Source organism: Macrotis lagotis, chromosome X (genome assembly GCF_037893015.1).
Source record: "Macrotis lagotis isolate mMagLag1 chromosome X, bilby.v1.9.chrom.fasta, whole genome shotgun sequence".
Lineage (NCBI taxonomy): Eukaryota > Metazoa > Chordata > Mammalia > Peramelemorphia > Peramelidae > Macrotis > Macrotis lagotis.
The window spans coordinates 470,334,381-470,354,916 of NC_133666.1; the positions used below are offsets into that span (position 1 = coordinate 470,334,381).

The 20,536-nt window shown below is 36.7% G+C and overlaps 1 protein-coding gene and 1 pseudogene across 2 annotated transcripts in view; both read left to right on the plus strand.

Moving 5' to 3' along the window:
* The window catches only part of GNAL (G protein subunit alpha L), a 509,094-nt gene that overhangs the window by 81,137 nt on the left and 407,421 nt on the right, over positions 1-20,536 (plus strand). The window lies entirely within an intron of this gene.
* Positions 1,952-18,049, plus strand: LOC141496963 (POU domain, class 5, transcription factor 1 pseudogene; annotated as a pseudogene).

Here is a 20,536-nt window from a genome sequence, read left to right on the forward strand (position 1 = left end):
TTTTAAAATGACAGTTATATTTTGGGGTACATATTCAATCTGTTATAGTATATCAGTGCCTCTTGATAATCGTAGATCATATAACTGGAAGGTCCTTTAGAGGTCATTTGAACAAATCCAGTTCCTTCATTTTTCAGATTAAGAAATTGAAGTTCAGCTTAAGTGATTTGTTCAAAGTCACTTAGAATAGTGGCAGGATTGGGATTCAAATCCAATTCCTTCGATTAGAAGAAATCCTTTACTCTTTTCACTATACTATTCATGAGGAATGTAATATAGCTTGGATTGTGAACTCTTTTAATTCTCAGGGTTCTGAGCACCCTTCTTTCAATAGATATGTTTTTAGGGGTAAATCCCCCCCCCACTTCTTGGTGATAAACTCTTGTTCCTGATATTGTAGACTAACTTTAATCCCCTTTTAAGTCTTATCTTTTACAATTTCCTTCTCAGACTTTTTGTACAAACTAAATTTGACTACCCTCTATGCCAAGGTTTGAAATGCAATTCTCTCTACTGTCCATATGTCATTCTTCCTAGACCTCTCTTGTGTATTGATTTCAGCCTTTATAGAGATTTCTCTGTCTCAGTCTCTCCCTAAGTCTCTTTTTTTTAAGGATGTTGTTTTTTATTCTAATTAGGGAGAAAGGAACTGGCTTGGGAATTGATCTTGGCATCTCTGTTAACCTTTTAACACTGCAGATTACTTCCTATACTGGGTGCTCCAATTTACCCCTCTATTCTTATTTTATTATTCTCCTTCATGCACCTTGTACTTCCACTACGTTGGCCTCTTGGCTGTTCCTCATTCACACGCATCATGCCATCTCCTAGACACTGCATCTCCATGCCTTCTGGCTGTCCACTCATGAATATACTTTCTCCATACTCTTACTGCTCAGACTAGTTTTCTTTAAATCTTTTGGGGGCATTTCTTGATTTCCCAGCTCTAGTATTAAAAATTACCCTATATCCTTTGTGTATCTTTTAAAATCTATGTTTGCATTTACACATGAATAGATTGGGGTTTTTGATGGAATTTAAGCTCCCAGAGGGAAAATACTGTTTCAGTGACTTGTTTTTATGCCATGAACTTGAGGTCTTGTACTGTCCTGGCTTAGGATGTTCTCCAGCGGTAGTTCTTTAAGTTTTTAAAGGACTTTTCAAAGTCTTAGCACATATTCTCACTTTTTGGGTTTTAAGTACAGTTAAGTATTATTATCTCCATTAAAGACAAGAAAACTAAGATTCAGAAGAGTATAACTTGCTTATGAAAGTTTAAGAAGCAGAGCACAAGTTTCTCCTTAAGCTCATAGATTTAGGATTGGAAGGGTCATTTAAGGTCCACTGAAGGCAAACTTACTTATTCAAGGTCATGAAGGTAATAAGTGGCAGAAGTAGAACTAAAACCCAGGTCAGTTGGCTCCAGAGCTGATGCTGTTTCCATTGAGCCAAGATTCCCTTTTTCTTTGTACCCCCTTTATATGGAATTTCCTTTACACCATGTTATTTCACTGAGAAAGAGAAGAAACAGATTTTGTCTTATTAATAATCAAGAATAATTAATTCTAACTCTGACAATGACATTTAGGCATTTAGGTTTTCAATAATATTGGAAAGAAAATACCTAGATTTAATGTTCCATTTTTTCCATTTGCTATTTTTCTTTTTTACTTTTAATTTATGAAATAAAAAAGGATTTTGAGAATATAGTATAATAAAAAGATGATTGTACATGAAACTGAAAATCTATTATATACAACTTGCTTTTAATCACATAAGAAAGTTATTTAAATATCAAAGTTTGTTTTGTATTTTGAAAAAATATAAGGAAAATATTACAGTAATTTTTATTTTGTGCTTATGAAGTAAGAAATTATCTCATTACTTGAAATACTTTCATTGAAATCCTTGTGGGTTTTTTTAATAAATCAACTGAAAATATAATAGAAAATGCCACATAAAATTATTTCAACATTTTCTATCTATATTTTGGATAATCTATTCAAGAAATAGTTATTAAATATAATAAATATATCATGAGGAAATTGCACAATACATACTTGAAATCTTGAAATGTAGAAATTTTTTTCCTTAAAATATTTTGGGTTTAAAGCCACATGATCACTTATATAACATGGAATTCTGCTTAATAAGAACTTTTCGCAAGATTGTTGTTTAGACTAGTTTTTTAAAAGTAATGAGAAAATTTCAAGGCAAGACTTGAGACATGGCTAAATGCTAATTCTTTATGAACCTGAAAAGGAGTCACTCTATAATTATTGCAGAGACCACAAATAATCTTTCTTTTCTTTTTACTTTCCCATTCCATTTTTTTTGTTTCTGCTATTTCTGTCTTCCCTTCTTTCAGTCACCTCCCTGCCTTTTCATTTTTTCTTTTTCCTTATATAGTATACAACATTTCCTCTTTCTACTTCCCTTGAAAAAGAGAAGACAATGCTATTGTGACTGAGGAAAAAAGTTTAGTTGTGGTCAAGAAGAGTTTACAGTTTCTTCATCTTATCTGTCTATGATTAAAAGATAAGAGCTACTGTTTTTCTACTGCTGTACCATGACATGATATGATACTGAAAAGTTTGAGAGGGAAAGCAGGTTTTAGCTTTGTTTTTCCATCCCACTTCTGACTGTGGTTCACTGTAGCATGGGCTTCTGCTCAATAATGGAAAGATGATAGGGAAATAGAGGAGGATTTCCCAAAGAAATCAAAGAAAGACGAAAAGATTCTGTACGTACAAAAAAATGTAAAGCATACCTTTTTCTTGATAGAGGACAGCTCTGTGGCTAAATGGATAGAGTACTGAGCCTGAGTCAGGAATAACTGAATTCAAATTTGTCATCCTTATACTTATTAGCTGTGTGACCTTGGATAAACCACTTAATCCTGTTTGCCTCAGTTTTCTCATCATGCATAGGAAAGTGAACAGAATTAATAGAACAATACAACAATATGAGTATAGAAGAAAAGAATTTGAAAGAGTGTAGAATTCTAATCTTCAGAGATCAACTATGAATCCAAAAAAGAATAAATGCATAACATGTCACTTTCTTCCTCACAGAGAGGTGATGTCTTTAAAATGCAGAAAGAGACATAAATTTTCAAATCTGACTAATATGAGAATTTGTTTTGCCGGGTTATGTAATTAAGTATTAAAGATTTGAAAAAAAATGCTCAGTATGAATGCAGGATAGTGAGAGGGATAAAGAATTGTTTAAAAGAGCAAAATTACATTTAGTCATCAGCAACCTGAAAGATTTTATCCTTGCTTTACTGTTGAATGAATACAACATTATATTATATTATATGACCTTTCTTGCCCTTGAGAAATAAATATCTCTTTGGACTTCCTTAGATGTGAAGTTGAAGTTTCTGTTTGTGAAAATTGCTTTTTATCTTAAGCAAATTACATAAATTAGGAAAAACTTTATGAGTTCCACTGATAGAGGAAAAATTCATTACATAATTAGGTATAGAGAGGATCTTGGAGTATTATTGAAGGTTTAGTTCCAGATATTACAATGAACTAATATCACAATAAAGTGAGTTATTTAAGTTCTTATTAAATTTCCCAGGGAATATAAAGTTAAAACTGTATTATAGCCTATTACTATAGTAATACACTATGCTGGAGTCTATTAAGCGTGAAATAGCATTATGTCTAAAATATACACAAAGACCTTAATTAAACAAGACTTTATTGTCAAAAACATTAGCTGTCATCTAAACCTTCAACAAGTCATAATCTCATATTTGGTAGAGAGTTTTGGCCCAATGTTATTGACTGCTATCTGATCAGGGTGGTGGTCGCTGAAGGTAGGAATAATTATATCTTTTTTCATAAAATAAGACAATGAAGTTTGCTGAATCCATCTTTCACTTGAACTTTTAAAGTCTATTGTAGAATTATTAATTGATCTAATTTCAATATTGTTTTATCTCAGGGAATAGGGAATCCTGGAGAGAGGGACAATGATGGGAAAAAGCAAGCTGATGGAGCAGAGTACACAGATTCATTAAGTTTGTCATTTTATTTGGACATGGTTCATGGCACCCCAAGAAAATTATAATAATAACATCAAAGATCTCTAATCATAGATCACTGTAAAATATATGAAAATAATGGAAAAGATTGAAACCTTGCAATAAAGACTAAAATATGATACAAAGACACAATATGAGCACATATTATTGTGCTTATATTGTGAAAAAATGGCACCAGTAGATTTGCTCAATGAAGGGTTGCCCCAAACCTTCAGTTGTTTTTTTTAAAGTATGCTCATACATAAAATGTAAAAGTTTTATACAAATAAATCAAACCTGAATGAAGCAGGTAGGTGACTAGAAGGATAGAGCACTGGACCTGGAGTCAGACTCTCTAGCTATGTGACCCTGGGCAATTCACTTAACCACTGTATGTATGACTTCACCCACTAGGGAAGGAAATGATAAACCATCAAATATCATTGTGAAGAAAATCCCAAGGACAGTACTGTTGTACTGTGGTCTGTGAGGTCATGAGGAGAGGACATGACTAATTGACTGTACTACAACAATAAACAAATCGAATAAAGTATAACATTAAAAGGAAACCGAGAGAAAAGTTTCTATAATAATTTTCTCTAATAAATATTTCACTTCCAAGATCTGTAAAGAACAAATTCAAATTTACAAGAATAAGAGGTATTTATTCCCTAATTAATAAATGATAAAAGAATATGAACTAATAGGGGCAGCTAGGTGGTGCAGTGGATAGAGCACTAGCCCTGAAGTCAGGAGTACCTGAGTTCAAATTCGGCCTCAGAACACTTAATAATTACCTAGCTGTGTGGCCTTGGGCAAGCCACTTATAACTCCATTGCTCTGCAAAAAAAAAAGAATATGAACCAACAATTTTCAAGGGGGGAAAAGGGTTATTTGTAGTCACATGAAAAAAATTCTGGAAATGCTAATAGAGAAATTCCAATTAATGCAATAAAGTTCTATCTCACATGTATCAAAGTGGCAGAGTTACCCACACCCCCAAAATTAAAATGACTTTTGGGTGAAGCTATAGGAAAACAGGCACATTGAAACCCTGTGGGTAAAACTTTTTATGGGTCCCACCATTCTTAAAAATAGTTTAGAATGAGTCCTTAAATCCCCGGGTCGGGGGACCCCGCTTCCGCATGGCCGGACACCTGGCTCCTGAGTATTTCTCGCCACCCCCAGGTGCTGGCGGGGCGGGAGGGTCAGAGCCTACGTGGAATTGACCGGGTTTCCAAGGCCCACCTGGAGGGACTGGAACCGGACCGGGGCCCGACGGGTGGGGAATGGCCCCGTGCCATTTGTACGAAATGTGGGGAGGGGGTGTCTACTGTGAACCTCAGCCCAACGCGGGAGCGATGGTTCCACCTGTGCAGATCACTGAGGCCGACGGCGACGCCAGAGCCGGGGTTGAGAGCCCTTCCGAGGCAGCCCCCGGAGCCCGGCGCCGGAGCCCGGCGCCGCTGCCCGAGTCTCCAAGACTGAGCCCGCGGAGAGTGGAGGCGAGCAGCCACAGGAGACCCTTCCCCAGAGCCACTGGAGCAGTTTGCCAAGGAGCTAAAGCGGAAGAGGATCACTCTGGGTTATACCCAGGCTGATGTGGGCATCCCCTTGGGGGCACTCTTTGGGAAGGTTTTTAGCCAGACCACCATCTGTCGCTTTGAGGCCCTACAACTTAGCTTCAAGAATATGTGTCAGCTCTGACCTCTGCTACAGAAGTGGCTAGAAGCAGCTTGATGACAATGACCACCTTCAGGAGATGTGCAAGGCTGAGACAGTCCTTCAACAAGCCAGAAAGAGGAAACGCAGAAGCATTGAGAATGGAGTTCGGGCAAGCTTGGAGAACACGTTTCTCCAGTGTCCCAAACCCACACTTCAGCAGATTAGCAATACTGCTGAGCAGCTGGGCCTTGACAAAGATGTTGTCGGGGTTTGGTTTTGTAACCGGAGCCAGAAGGTCAGGGGAAGCAATTCACCCCGAGAGGATTTTGAGGCAACTGGCTCCTTCCCTGGGGGACCTATGGCTTTTCCCCTACCTCCAGGCCCTCCTTTCAGTCATCCCAGCTACGGGGCCCCTCATTTCACTACTCTTTATTCCCCAGCTCCTTTCACAGAGGGGGATGCATTTTCCCCTCTCCCTGTTACCCCTTTGGGCTCTAACATGCATTCAAGCTGAAGGGCTAGTCCATCCTTGGACAGAGAAGGTGAGAGAATAGAGATGAGAAACCCAACAAAATATTATGAGGTCTGGAAGTGGTCAATTAAGTTCTCTAAATCCTGGGAGTATTTAGGAACAGGGAAGAATGAGATCAATATTTCAGAGATTCATAAACAGATTTTTGAGGGGGAATGGGTGGGGGGAAGTTGGAAAATTTGTTTATTAGTTCCACATCTCTTTTATCTCCCAACTCTTAAATAAAACAATCTTAAGCAAGTCATATTGAATCAAAGCCCTTCAAATATTTAAAGATCTCTATTGGGTCCTCCCCTCTGACCCCTCCAAATTAAACATTTGCTTCAACCATTCAATATAAAATAGTTAATATTTTATGTGGTATTTTAATGTTTGTAAAGAACTTTTCAATTTATCTTATTTGATCCTTACAACAATCTTGTAAGATGTTGCTGTCTAATATTGGAGAGGAAATTGAGATGCAAGAAGTTAAAATTGTTCACTTTGGGCCCTAAAAAATCCAAAGTAGATTTTAACTCTGGTCATCCTGACTCCTGAGTCTTAACATTATATATTGTTGTCTTGTCATATAACATGAAATACTTTATCCTCTTGGTCCTTATAGAATGGAATACCACAAACTGAACATTACATGCTTGATTTGGTGTGATTAGGAGAGAGCAATTAGGTGCCTAGGACCAGGAAGATCCGAGTTCAAATTTGACCCCAGATCATTATCAGTTGTATGACTGGGAAAGTCACTTAACCAACCCTGTTTACTTCAATTTCCTTGACTGTAAAATGAACTGGAGAAGGAAATGGCAAAAAAAAAAAAAGGAAATACCAATCTTTGCCAAGAAAATCCCAAATGGAGTCAGAATTGGACATGATTGAGCAGCAACAAGGACAAAGAACATCCAAGACTTTACCACCCCTCTTAAAATTCTATACTTATTGATGTAGCATAAGGTCTGAATTCAAGAAAACCCCAGTTTAAATCTCATCTCTGACTTTATAGCTGTGAGACCTTGGACAAGTCAATTTAACTTTGCCTGTTTCTTCATCTATAAAATGGAGATAACAACAGTATCTAACCTCCCAGGGTTGCTATGAGTTTCAGATGAGATGATTTTTGTAAAATTCTTTGACATAGTGCCTCATACTGTTAATGTTAGCTACTACTTGTAGCTTTTTTTTTCTGCTGCTTTCATATAATTAGTTTGTATTGAATTTGTGGGTTGATAAAATGCCTACATTTCCCTAAGAATTATCTATCCTTCATCACCAACAGTTATCAAGTTATATCCCTATATATTTGCTGCACTTCTGCAGTAGGATTATTGGATCATGGATCTAACTTGGAAGTTACTTTTAGGCACTTTTTGCCTCAACCTACCCAAGAGATCTGACACATTTTAATATGTCATTCTTTTTGTGCTCCCTTTTAAGTCTAGGGTCAAATACAAACTACTCTAGATTTGAAAATCCATTTTAGCCTTAAAACTCCCTACTATGATCCAGTCAGATTCACCTTGTTCTCTCACAGAACATGCCATCTTGCATTTCTAAGCATTTCCATATACTTTTTACACACTTCTCCCCCCTTAGTTTCAAAGCTTAGTAGAAATTTTCTTAATACAAGAACTTTACAGGATTCCTACTAAGTGCTTTAGGAAGGAACCAATCATAAAAGTGTACTGACTGTAGTCTAGATATTGTTAAATGCTTTACAAGCATTTTTGAATGTATGTGAAATGGAAGGCCAAGTAGAAAAAATGCAAAATAAATTTTAACTCTGACCTAGGACAATGAAAAAAATCACCATACTGACTGAACATCAGTCCCAGTTGTGCTTATAAGCCTCAACAAGGGGGAAAAGACAAATTGAACTAGAAGGAGATGCACTGTAGGTTTTGTGAGGACATCAATTCCTATTTTGTGTAGTCAACTACACACACAAAAAAACTTGTATCGTCTGTACAAGAAATAAGGACATCAGTGAGAGAAAATTAAGAATAAATCTCTTGAGCAAGCAATGTTCTTGACAATTAACTAATGGGATATAGGAACACTATCTTTTTTGATTAAAAATAAAATTCAATACAATATAGGATAGCGCTTCATTAAAAGACCTTTTCCAGGAAGGTGTTTTCCTACTTTATGTCAATTTTCTGAAGGATTACAATCCCTAATCCTAAATAAAAAGCTATGGTCCCTAAAGGTGCAATTATTATGGAGACCTAACCAAAGGTCCCAATTTGAAAAGGAATTTCTGAATGTACAGTTACTCTAGAATCAGATTGGTGTTGGTAGATGGATGATATTGTTCTCAAAACATTGTTCTGAGTCTAGTGAAAGATTAATAATTCAAGTCTTTGATTTTGTTATCCACACAAAGTGGCTATATCCAATGTGTTTTTCAACTTAGTGTTCACTTATGGACTATTGCAATACAAGTGATAACCTTTTAAAAAAAATTTTTAAGGCAATGGGGTTAAGTGACTTTCCCAGGGTCACACAGCTAGGTAATTAAGTGTCTGAATTCACATTTGAACTCAAGTCTTCCAGACTTGGGCCGCTGGGCTACACTGACCATTTTAAATATAAATTTTAGGGCAATGAAATACAATGCATTGTAGAATTAAAAATCAATAAAAAGCAATGAGGTACAGGATTGGATGAGTGGAAGCAAAGAATGGGATTAATTTCAAAGTTATTGTTGAATTGCAAAGGGAGAAAACAGCTTCCAGCAACTGATGGAATTAGAAGATGGGCTCTTTGTTAAGGGCAAAGGATAATAGTTGAAACCAATGCTGTTCTGCTAACAGAAATTGAATACCACCAGCTTGTGAATGTGGTAAGGGAGAACGTGGGAAAAATTATAGGCAGTGTTGGAGAGAATTTCCAGTTTTATGGAACTGCAGATAATTGAATTTTTTAAAAATTTTATTTTTTATGTTTGCATTTAGTCTCCCCTCCTAGAACTTAAGTAGGGATTATTTTACATAGTGTAACCTTCAGGCAGAAGCTGGAGGACCATATTTGTCATGACGATGTTTATAGTGGGAGATTGTTTTCAGATGTGGGTTGAACTAGATGGCTCCTGAACTACCTTAATCTTCCAGGTCTGAAATTCTGTGATGAGACTGTTACTCTTACTCTTATCCAGTTACTCTTATTCTCTCAACTGCCTTGAAAAATGTATACTTAGTGCCTCCACTTCCTCACTACTCTTTCCTTTGCAATGTATCTTCTATTCCCCACCCCACTTCTGCAGCTACTCTTTTTTGCTTTATGGCTTTTTAAAAAATTAATTTTTTTTTTTATTTTTGCAAAGCAAATGGGGTTGGGTTGCTTGCCCAGGGCCACATAGCTAGGTAATTGTTAGGTGTATACGGCCAGATTTGAACTCTGCTACTCCTGACTCCGGGGCCTGTGCTCTATCCACTGCGCCACCTAGCCCCTCCTAAGTTTTTTTAAGAACAATTTTATTTATTTTGGGTTTTACAATTTCCCCCCTATTCTTTCTTCCCTCCCCCACCCCCCCACAGAAAGCAGTTAGTCTTTACATTGTTTCTTTTTTTTTAATTTTATTTTTTATTCTCATTTTGTACAAATGTTTTTTACATTAATAAAATATTCTTGTTTACAAGTAAACAAAATGCCCCTCCCCCCCCATGAATATAGATAGACTTGCTTGGGTGAAAAAAGTAAAGGGGAGAGAAAAAAATTAAAATTAAAAAGAATAATAGTAATAATTGTAGGTATGGCCAGGTGGTGCAATGGACGAAGCACCAGCCCTGGAGCCACGAGCACCCAAGTCCATATCCAGCCTCATAAACCCAACAATCACCCAGCCATGTGACATGCAAGCCACCCGATCCCCACTGCCCTGCAAAAACCAAAAAGAAGAAAAAAAAAGACCCAAAATAAAATAAAATAGTAATGATAGTAGAGGTGGCCGGGTGGCAGACAGAGCACTGGCCCTTGAGCCAGGAGCACCTGGGTCCAAATCCGGCCCCAGACACCCAAAGATCACCCTGCTATGTGGCCCCAGGCAGGCCACCCAGCCCCACTTGCCCTGCACCCTCCCCCAAATAATAATAACAAAAAATGTGTGTCAGTCTTTGTTCTAACACCTACTCTGTCACAGGTGGATCACATTCTTTATGATAAGTCCATCACAAAAGTTACTTACATATTTTTCCAATCTTGCCATTGCTGATCGCAACTCCCTCCTTTCTTATTTCTCCACTACCATGTACTATATTTTCTCTCTCCTTTCACTCTGACTCTGCTGTAGGGTCACTGAGTGGCGCAGCAGACAGATCCCTGGTCCTGGGGCCAAGAAGCCCTGAGCCCCCATACCACCCCTTAGGCCCAGAATCCACCTGGCCCTATGGTCCTGGGCAGGCCTTCCAATCCCAGCCCCTTGCAAGAAGTTAAAAAGAAAATGTGTTATATCTGACCACTCTCCCCCCATGGTCCATCCTCTCTTCCTTTATTCACATCCCCACCCCTTCCCCCTGCTCCCCCCTCCTTCTTACTCCAGATGTCTGTACCCCATTGAGTATATTTGCTGTTCCCTCTCCTAGCCATCTCTGATGAGAGCAAAGGTTCCACCATTCCCCTTTGCCTCTCCCCTTCCATATCATTGCAATAGCTCATTGTAATAAAGAAAAATCTTATTATATGAAATACCTTGGCCTATTCCCCCTCTCCTTTTTCTTTCTCCCATTCCATTTCCCTTTTTTCCTATTGACTCCATTTTTACATCATATTTTATTTTTGAATTCAGCTTTCTCCTGTGCTTCAACTATAAAAGCTCCCTCTACCTGCTGTATTAACTGAGAAGGTTCATATGAATATTATCAGTATCATTTTTCTATACATGCAGTTCAGCCTCGTTAAGTCCCTTGCATCCCCCCCCCCTCCAATCTCCATGCTTCACCCGAGTCCTGTTTCTGAAGATCAAATCTTCTGTTCAGCTCTGGCCATTCCAAAAGGAACATTTGAAATTCCCCTGGTGCATTGAAAGTCCATCTTTTTCCCTGGAAGAGGACATTCAGTTTTGCTCGGTTGCATTCTAAGCTCTTTTGCCTTCCAGTATATTATATTCCAAGCCCTATGAGCTTTTAATGTAGGTGCTGCTAAGTCCTGTGAGATCCTGACTGAAGCTCCATGATATTTGAATTGTCTCCTTCTGGCTGCTTGTAATATTTTCTCTTTGACTTGGAGTTCTGGAACTTGGCTATAATATTCCTGGGGGTTGGTTTTTTGGGATCTCTTTCTTGGGGGGGAACGGTGGATTCTCTCCATTTCTATTTTGCCCTCTGCTTCTAGGATAGCAGGGCAATTTTCCTATAGTAATTCTTTGAAAATGATGTCAAGGCTCTTTTCCTGATCATGACTTTCAAGTATTCCAATAATTTTTAAATTATCTTTCCTAAGTCTGTTTTCCATATCAGTTGTTTTTTCAATGAGATGTTTCACATTTTCTTCTAATTTTTCATTCTTTTAGTTTTGAAGTATTGAGTCCTGATTTCTCATAAATTCATCAATCTCCCTGAGTTCTATTCTTTGTCTGAAGGATTTGTTTTCCTCAGAGAACTTTCTTATCTCTTTTTCCATCTGGCCAGTTCTGCTTTTTAATGCATTTGTCTCCTCAATAACTTTTTGAACTGTTTTATTCATTTGATCTAAGCTGGTTTTTAGCATGCTATTTTCTTCAGCATTTTTTTGGATTTCCTTGACTAAGCTGCTGACTTCATTTTCATGTTTTTCCTGCATCTCTCTCCTTTCTTTTCCCAGTTTTTCTTCCAACTCCCTCATTTGATTTTCAAAGTCTTTTTTGAGCTCTGTCATAGCCTGATCCCAGTTTCTGTTTTTCTTGGAGTCTTTAGATGCAGGAGCTTGTGCTTCCTCATCTTCAGACTGAGTATTTTGATCCTTCTTGGGCTCATTTGCAAAATATTTCTTAATAGTCTTCCTCTTATTTCTCTGCTTACTCATTTTCCCAGCCTTGTCCTGGTTTTGGGGTGCTTCCTGAGCTTTTGGGATACTCCCACAAGGGTCTCAGTGTGTGAGGCTCTGTCCTCCCTCCTGGTCTGTGAATGACCATAAGTGCCCCTCTCTGCCACAGGGCTGAGGTCGGGGGGGACCCTGTTGTTCTGTGGGGGGCCTAGACTGCGATCAGGATCTGAATGTGGTCAGAGCCCCAGAGTCCTGTTCCAGAGGCAGAGGACAGAGCTCGGCAGTCTCTCTTCACTCCCCTCCCTCAGCTCAATGGGCTCATGCCCTGGGGGCTCCTGCTTACCAGCTCAGCCTGCTTCTGTTTCTGGGTTTGGGCTGCAGAAAGACCAAGCTGCTGGCTGTGTGCCCTGAGGGCTGGGCTCCACGCTCTGGCAGAGGTCCCCCGCTGTTCCCCCACTTTTTGCCCGGTGCTCCTTGGGGTGCAGCTCAGGAGACTGCCCCGCTGCTGTGAGCTGTGACTCCCAGCGCCCTGGGGCTGCCTCCCAGAGGCTGAAGTTCTTTTGCTTTGGTGCACCACCCCTCTGGCGGGCTGCCCCTCCGACCCCGGGGAGCAGAGCCTTTCTGCTTTTTCCAGGTTACCTTGAGTAGGAGAACTGCCTCACTGGGTCCCTTTGTGGGTTCTGTCTCTCGAAAGTTTAGTTAGAGTCCTTAGCTTATGAGTTTTATCAGAGAGCTCCTAAGACTGGATCCCTTCTTGTTGCCATCTTGGCTCCACCCCCCTTTACATTGTTTCCATGGTATACATTGATCTAAGTTGAATCTGATGAGAGAGAAATCATATCCTTAAGGAAAAGAAATAAAGTATAAGAGCTAACAAAAGTACATAATAAAATAATTTTTTTAAATTAAAGTTCTTTGGTCTTTTGTTCAAAAAAATAGTTTAGAATTATCTACAAAAAAAAAGTGACGAAAAAATAGAGATTGAGATAAGTATAGACCTATATTGCTAAAGCATAAATATTTTTGTTGGTTAAAAAACTTGGAAACTAAGAAGATGCATGTCCATTGGTGAGCAGTTGAACAAATTGTATATATGAATTCAATAGAATAGTATTTTCTTACAAAAATGAAGAAAAAGGTGGTTTCAATGAGATATTTGTCAGATTGTAGAAAGACTTGTAGGAAGTGATGGAGAGTGAAATGAGCAGAACCAGAAGAATCATTTCTGTTACATCAGTATTAGAAAAATGAGCAATTTTGAATACTTGTGTTAACTGTTGAAAAATATAATGAGCAGAAGCAGAGCAACATTTTAAGGGCAAACAATTGTGAAAGTTGTTATTCAAGCATAACAGTGAATAAGCATGCTGTCCACCTTATGACAGAAAAATGATGAACTCAGGGCAATGAATGAGACAATTTTTTTTGGAAACAGCCAAGGAAAGAATGTGTTTTACTTGATCATGCATATTTGTTACCAAACATTTCTTTTTCTTACCCCATCCCCAAAGTTGTAGAAGTGAAAGAGAAATAGATTTCTGTTAATCCAGAAGAGAAAAATTACCAAAAAAAGAAAAATACTTCTATCAAATGTCTTTCAAAAGTTTTTGGCATTGATGGTTTCTTGAACTACTTAATTTGAGTAATGCCCAAATGTATTGATCCTTCCAGATGTAGGGAATCCTCTTGCCTACAGAGAAGTAAATAACTTATGCATATTCTTTTGTTGCCAATGCTCTGTCATATTATTTTATATCTAAAAATTGAACCAAATAAGAGAAGAATATGATGCCCGATCAAATTGGGGAAATTGTTTTGTGCTTGTAATGTTCTTAGGTTCTTTCTGTCCTCCAAAAAAGTTCTTTATTTATTTTATTTTTGACATCAGTATTTTCCTGGATATATGGTTAATATCATAGAATATCATCATCTAAGAGAAATCACAATTTTAGTAGATTCCCGAGAGCAATAGAATCACAAGATGGATGAAAGTAAGAGACTACGATAAGAGTTCAGGCAGATACATATACTTATCTATAAAGACAGATACACACATATCTAAATTGTCTCCCCCTTCCCCATCCAGAACATATACTTCCCTGTTACTTTATTCTCTTCTATTCAGAAGTAGCATATTAGGTTAGATCCTGACCTTTTTAGGTGAAATATGGTGATGGTTTCACCACTCTCAAAAGATTACCTAACCATTTGGTTCAGAGTCACCATACAGTTTCAGCCTATATGCTTTTTTCCATTCCCAAATAAAATGACCAGATGGGACCTGGAAGCTGGGTTCTAACCTTAGCCAGGACTGTTTCAGCCACAGCTACCAAATATCCCCTGCTGGAGAGATTGAAACTTCCTTTATCCTGCTCTGAAAAAGACAAGGAAGGGGTAAGCTTTTTTTCCCAAATAATTTTTTAATTCAGATATGAACATATTTTATAAATTGTAAGCAACTTCAAAATTGAATGATTTTTAGACTTTCATTATTTATTCCTTAAACCCTTAAAAATAAGTCAGGAAAGAAATCTACTCCTAGTCTTCAATTAGAACCTAATGGTGAAAAGAAAAAAAAAACCTAATGGTGAGCCTGATTAATTAAACAAGTGGCAGAAATGTCTTGAATTTATTCTAAAATTTTTCCTAGTAAAAAAGGGAGGAACACGTAAGCTGATAAATTTAAAAAATGGCATACCTGGATGTAGAAATGAGCAATAGAAAAGGACAGTAGACCTCTCAGTTTACAAATTAAGAAACCAAGACACATAGTCACTTTGATTATTGTGTAAAAAGGAATTTGAGTCAAAACTTTGATTATTCAAAACTATACAGATAGTCAAAAGTATATTATATTATAAATATAATATAATTTTTGAAGCTTAAGTCAAATGCTTTCTTTCTGTGTATTGAAATTATTTCTTTTACTTGTATCTATAGACAGGAGAAATAATACTTAATATAACTACCCTATTAATCATAAGGATTACACAAGGTAATATCTGCAAATATAGTAATATTGAAGCTATTAATAACAATTGCATTAGAAAATACATCATATATTTTATTTATTGTTTCTTTTTTTTAAGTTATTTTAAGGTAATTTGAGACTTTTATAAGCCAAACCTCAGCATTAATAGATTTAGTTTTAGTTTACTTTAGTTTTTATTTTTAGTTTACTTTAAAAAAGTGTTTTCTTTTGATTTGTATTTGACTATGGCTAATATTCTGGACATTTATTTCAAATCTTAATGAACTAGGCTCCAAACATTTATGAGATGATTTTCTACGTCCTGGTCCTCACTCAATTAAGAATATCCATTTAATCAAGAGGTATTTACTAAGGACCCACTTAATGTATGTGAGATCTCTAACTTGTGTTCCTCTGGGTTCTGTCCTAGGTCCTCTTCAAAACTGTCATCACCCTATAGCCAGCATGATTATGAGACTCTCCAATTTAGTAAGACTGGTGCTATTACCCTCAGATGAGAAAACAAATACTGAAAAATTAAGTGACTTGCCAAGGATCATGCCACTACCTAGTAAAAGTTTCTAAGACAATATCTTAATTCCATTCCTTTTGACTCCACATCCAGCTCTCTATCCACTCTGCCACCTAACTGCTTCAAAAACCCGAGAGAAGAGTGTCTTTGTCAGTTGCTACAGAGAAATTGAGAAGTTTGATGATTGAGAAAAAACCATCAGATTTGGCAGTTAAAAGATCATTAGTAATTTTGGAGAGAGAAGTTTCAGTTGAATGATAAGGTTAGAGACCAAATTACATGGGGGTTGAAAAGACATAGAAGACCTGTGAAGACAAGTTGATACAGCTTTTTCTATGAATTTTGCTGAGGCAAGAGATATCAGATGATACAATGAGAAGATAGTAAGGTCTGGGGATAGCCTTTTTTTTAAGTATGGAGGAGATTCAAGAATGTTGGAATAGAAAGGACATTAGAGAATAACTAATCAAGCCTCGTTATCTTAAATAGATAAGGAAACTGAGAGACCCTAACAGATGAGATGATTTTCTTTGGTCATTTGGATATGTATGAATTCCTTTCCACTACAGTAGAATAGCTTCCTTCTAATTAATTACCTACTGAGGTGGAAGAGAGAGTTCATGAAGGAATGCAGTGACAAGACAGATTTCTGGGGCATGACTGGATGGGTCCTGAGCCTGCTAGATCAACTTCTTCAACCAATCAGGGGAATTGAAGCCTGATTGGAGTAGTACTATGAACTGAGTCATATCAGGATGGTTTTATCTCCAGAGTCCAGTGTCCAGAGAAGCATTGTCCTGGAAGAAGCAAAGATGAGGTAAAACAGATTCCCATAGCCCCTGGTTTCTTGCTGATAGGCTTGATGGCGTGAAACATTAACAATGATATAATTAAACATATTGTGCTAACCACCAGTACATTTGAAAACAAGATTTCATAGTAATGAAGTTAGTGAATTTGACATTGAAATATTTTTCCTCCTGCTGCTATTATGAGCAAAACAAAAACAAAAAAAAAAAGAAAAACTCTAGCAAAAACTAAAATGAGGAGAATTGAGCATATGTTCAACCAGATGGATTGAATTAGCATAGGTTTTTCCTTGACCTAGCTCTAAACATATAACCTCTGAATAGAATTTTTCTCACAATTAAATATGAAGAAAAGTAACCATGCACATTTCTTGTTGCCACAGGAGCTAATTATAAAAACAATTCTGCAGTACTTGGTTTGTGGAGTCATGGGAGCTTTTAGAGGGGTCAGAAATGTGTTAACTCTAGAGGCAGTAATTTGTCTGTCTTGTTTGTGGAAATGATAGCACCCAGAATTTAATCAGACTTCTTGGGCTTGATGGAGATGGGGAAGAGTAGAAGATGAATGGGCTTCTTTAGCTTACTATTTAACACCCATTTCAATCTATCCCCAATCTATCTTTCCAACTTATTCATTTGAAACCTTTTCCATGCTAAACAACTTTGAGGTGCCAGTATAACTTAAATCTAACTCTGCCTTCTTCCATCTTTCTGCCTTTGCCTGAAGTGCCATCTCTACCTTATTTCTTCTTTGGCTATTGTTATTCCAAGAGGTGGTACCATTTGTTCCATGTAGCCTTTGAAAGCATTATCTGAAAGGGATCCCTCTGCTCAAATTTCTTAATAATATTTTGTCTAAACTTCCTATTTATCCTTAACATTTTCTACTTTGTGTTGTATTTATTTGTGCATAGTAGTGGTTAATGCTCCAAATAAACTAAAACTTAAGAGGAGAGACACTTTTCATCTATATATTCCTGTGCCTGGAACATAGGTCAATAAAGTCTGAATTAAATTGAATCTCACATTACAGATCTGTTCATAAAGTAAGACATATGTGTCTTTATCAAACTTGCTTTAGACAGATTTGATAAAAATTGCAAATTGGTGACTTTTGGAAAATTTCAGATTATTGCAGCTGGACAGATCTATATATTTCATAGAGACACCTGGTATTATGAAACCCTACAGAATCAACCATACATCTATTCTTCCAGACAAGATGGAGTTGGATTATACTTTGTCAGAATAAAAATCTTGATACTCCAAGGCCAGATTTAAAAGCAAAAAAAAAAAAAAAAAAAAAGTTGGACTGCAGTGATCTTCATGCTCCTGAGTGATGTATATGTTGTCCTTTCTTTGGGAGAGACTGCTTCATCTTTCATTAAAATTCTGTTCTTCTAGCAGGGCAGCAGAGAGTTATGCATATGTGTATTTGTAATACCCTGTGTATGTCAAACATCAGTATAGATGTTGTAGAGAATATTTTTGGACAGAAGCAAAAAATATATAGAGTTTTTGAAAAAGACCTAAATCCTGAGGTGTGGTGATTATGATTCTGTATCTCAATGTAATATATATATATATATATATATATATATATATATATATATATATATATATATATATATATATATATTCTTTAAGGTTTTCTTCTTTTTCTATGACCTAGGAGTTGAATCCCACATATTCCAAAGCCAAATTAGGTCATCCAGATTTTGGTGGTAGACTCCTTACTTTTTTTTAACCTCTCCAAATGTAGTCCCATTTCTTACTTTCAATCTTGGATCAAACTCTTCTTTTTGGGAATTCCATTAAATAATTGGGATATAAATTACTTTTGTTAAGCCCATAATTGACTAACAAAATATCAGAATCCAACCAATATGTTAGTGACTCAAGTTGGGGTTTCACCTCTGTTTTTAAACTAATAACCCAGAGCAGCTAGGTGGTGCAGTGGATAGAGCACTGGCCTTGGAGTCAGGAGTACCTGAGTTCAAATCCAGCCTTGGACACTTAATAATTACCTAGCCGTGTGGCCTTGAGCAAGCCACTTAACCCCATTGCCTTGAAAAATCTAAAAATATATATATATATATATGTGTGTGTGTGTGTGTGTGTGTGTGTGTGTGTGTGTGTGTGTATATATATATAAACTAATAACCCACTGCATCATTTTTTTTCTTTTTTTGTTGTTCTTCTCTCAAAAGTTTGAAATTTAAGGATTGGTTTCTTAATTTAAAACAAATTTGGAAGCCTGTTTGATTAATTTAACTCATGTTTAATTTGTGGTTGGATCTAGTCTTCATACCATGATGGCAGAGATTTCTGAATCAAGGTCATTAGCTATGTTTTAACTCAGTCTGGAACTAGGTCATTATTTCACATAGTTAGCATGTTTTTATTTTTATTTTTTGTTATTTTTATGTGATGGATAAAATGTCAGTTCTTCATCTTCCTGGGTTCAAATCTGGTCTCTGACACTTAATAGCTGTGTGACCCAGGGCAAGTCACTTAACTCTGTTTGCCTCAATTTCTCATCTTTAAAATGAGCTGGAGAAGGAAACGACATAGCATTCCAGTATTTTTGCCAGTAACACCCCAAATGGGGTCAGTAAGAGTAGGATATGAAAAACAACATCAATGTAAAAATCTTTAAAAATTCTCATAGAAAGGTGTGTTAGGAAAGCATTATAAGTGACTTGCCCAAAGCCCACATATCCTGTAATACTCACTATAACAGTCTTTCTTCTTTATCTGCCCTTTTCACTCCCTTTCCCCAGCCAAAAACAATCAGAACAAGACTGTGTTGTTTTAATCCTTGGTGTTAATAGCCAGATTAAAGGAAATACAGTCATTTTTTCTAAATGGATGCAGGACCAAAATTGCTTAGTGCAGATGCTTCCTGGTAGGGTATATACCATATTCCAATTTCAATCAACAGTTGAAATGTAGTCAAGAGTGGAATCTTTGATCTTGTAGTGAACCAAGTTTTTTATTTATTTATTTTTTTATTAAAGATATTATTTTAGTTTTACAGTTTTTCCCTCAGTCTTACTTCCCTCCCCCCACCCCCACCCCCACGGAAAGCAATGTCAGTCTTTACTTTGTTTCCATATTGTACATTGATCCAAATTGAGAGTGATAAGAGAGAAATCATATTCTTAAGGAAGAAACAAAAAGTCTAAGAGATAACAAGATCATACAATAAGATATCTTTTTCCCCCCTAAATTAAAGGGAATAGTCCTTGAACTTTGTTCAAACTCCACAGCTATTTATCAGGATACAGATGGCACTATCCATTGCAGACAACCCAAAAATTGTCCCAGATTGCTGCACTGATGGAATGAGCGAGTCCTTCAAGGGTGAAGATCACCCCAATGTTGCTGTTAGGGTGTACAGTTGAACCAAGTTTTTGTAAAATTTAAAGGCATTTTTCCAGGCAACTCAAAATCTTAATGCTGGGCTCCAAGTAGGTACAGCAGCCAGTGCTAGTAAAGTTTAGTGGATAGAAGTGAGGGTGTTCAAGTCTCGGCTACTTTAAAATAAGAGACCTGACCTGAGGAAGAACTTGATACAAATTCATCAACAATTATTTAACTATGTGACTCTGAGAAAATTACTTTTTCTTTCTAAGTTCCAGGGAAACAATATACACAATGATTATAACAATTTAAATGGAAAGAAAAAATCACCCCAAAATAAGAAAAAATGAATGCTGTCAAATTACAAAGTAGTCTGAGACAATACCTACTATGCATTGATTCCCAGATTTTTTTCAACAAATTGATATTTCAATGTTTCCTTCTTTATTTTTATTTTAAAAAATTCATTATGAACCTGTAGAAGGAAGAAGAGGGGGATTCAGGGAGAAATTTAGTCAGTATATAGAAAAAGACACTGATAAAAATTAGTTTTAAAAATAAAGCTCTTCTTAATGCTAAATATAACTACTGTGACTAGGGAGCTACTAAACATGCCTAAACCAGAGGAAGAAGATAACTAATTAATTTTTTATTTTTTGTAAGAGATAGTTTG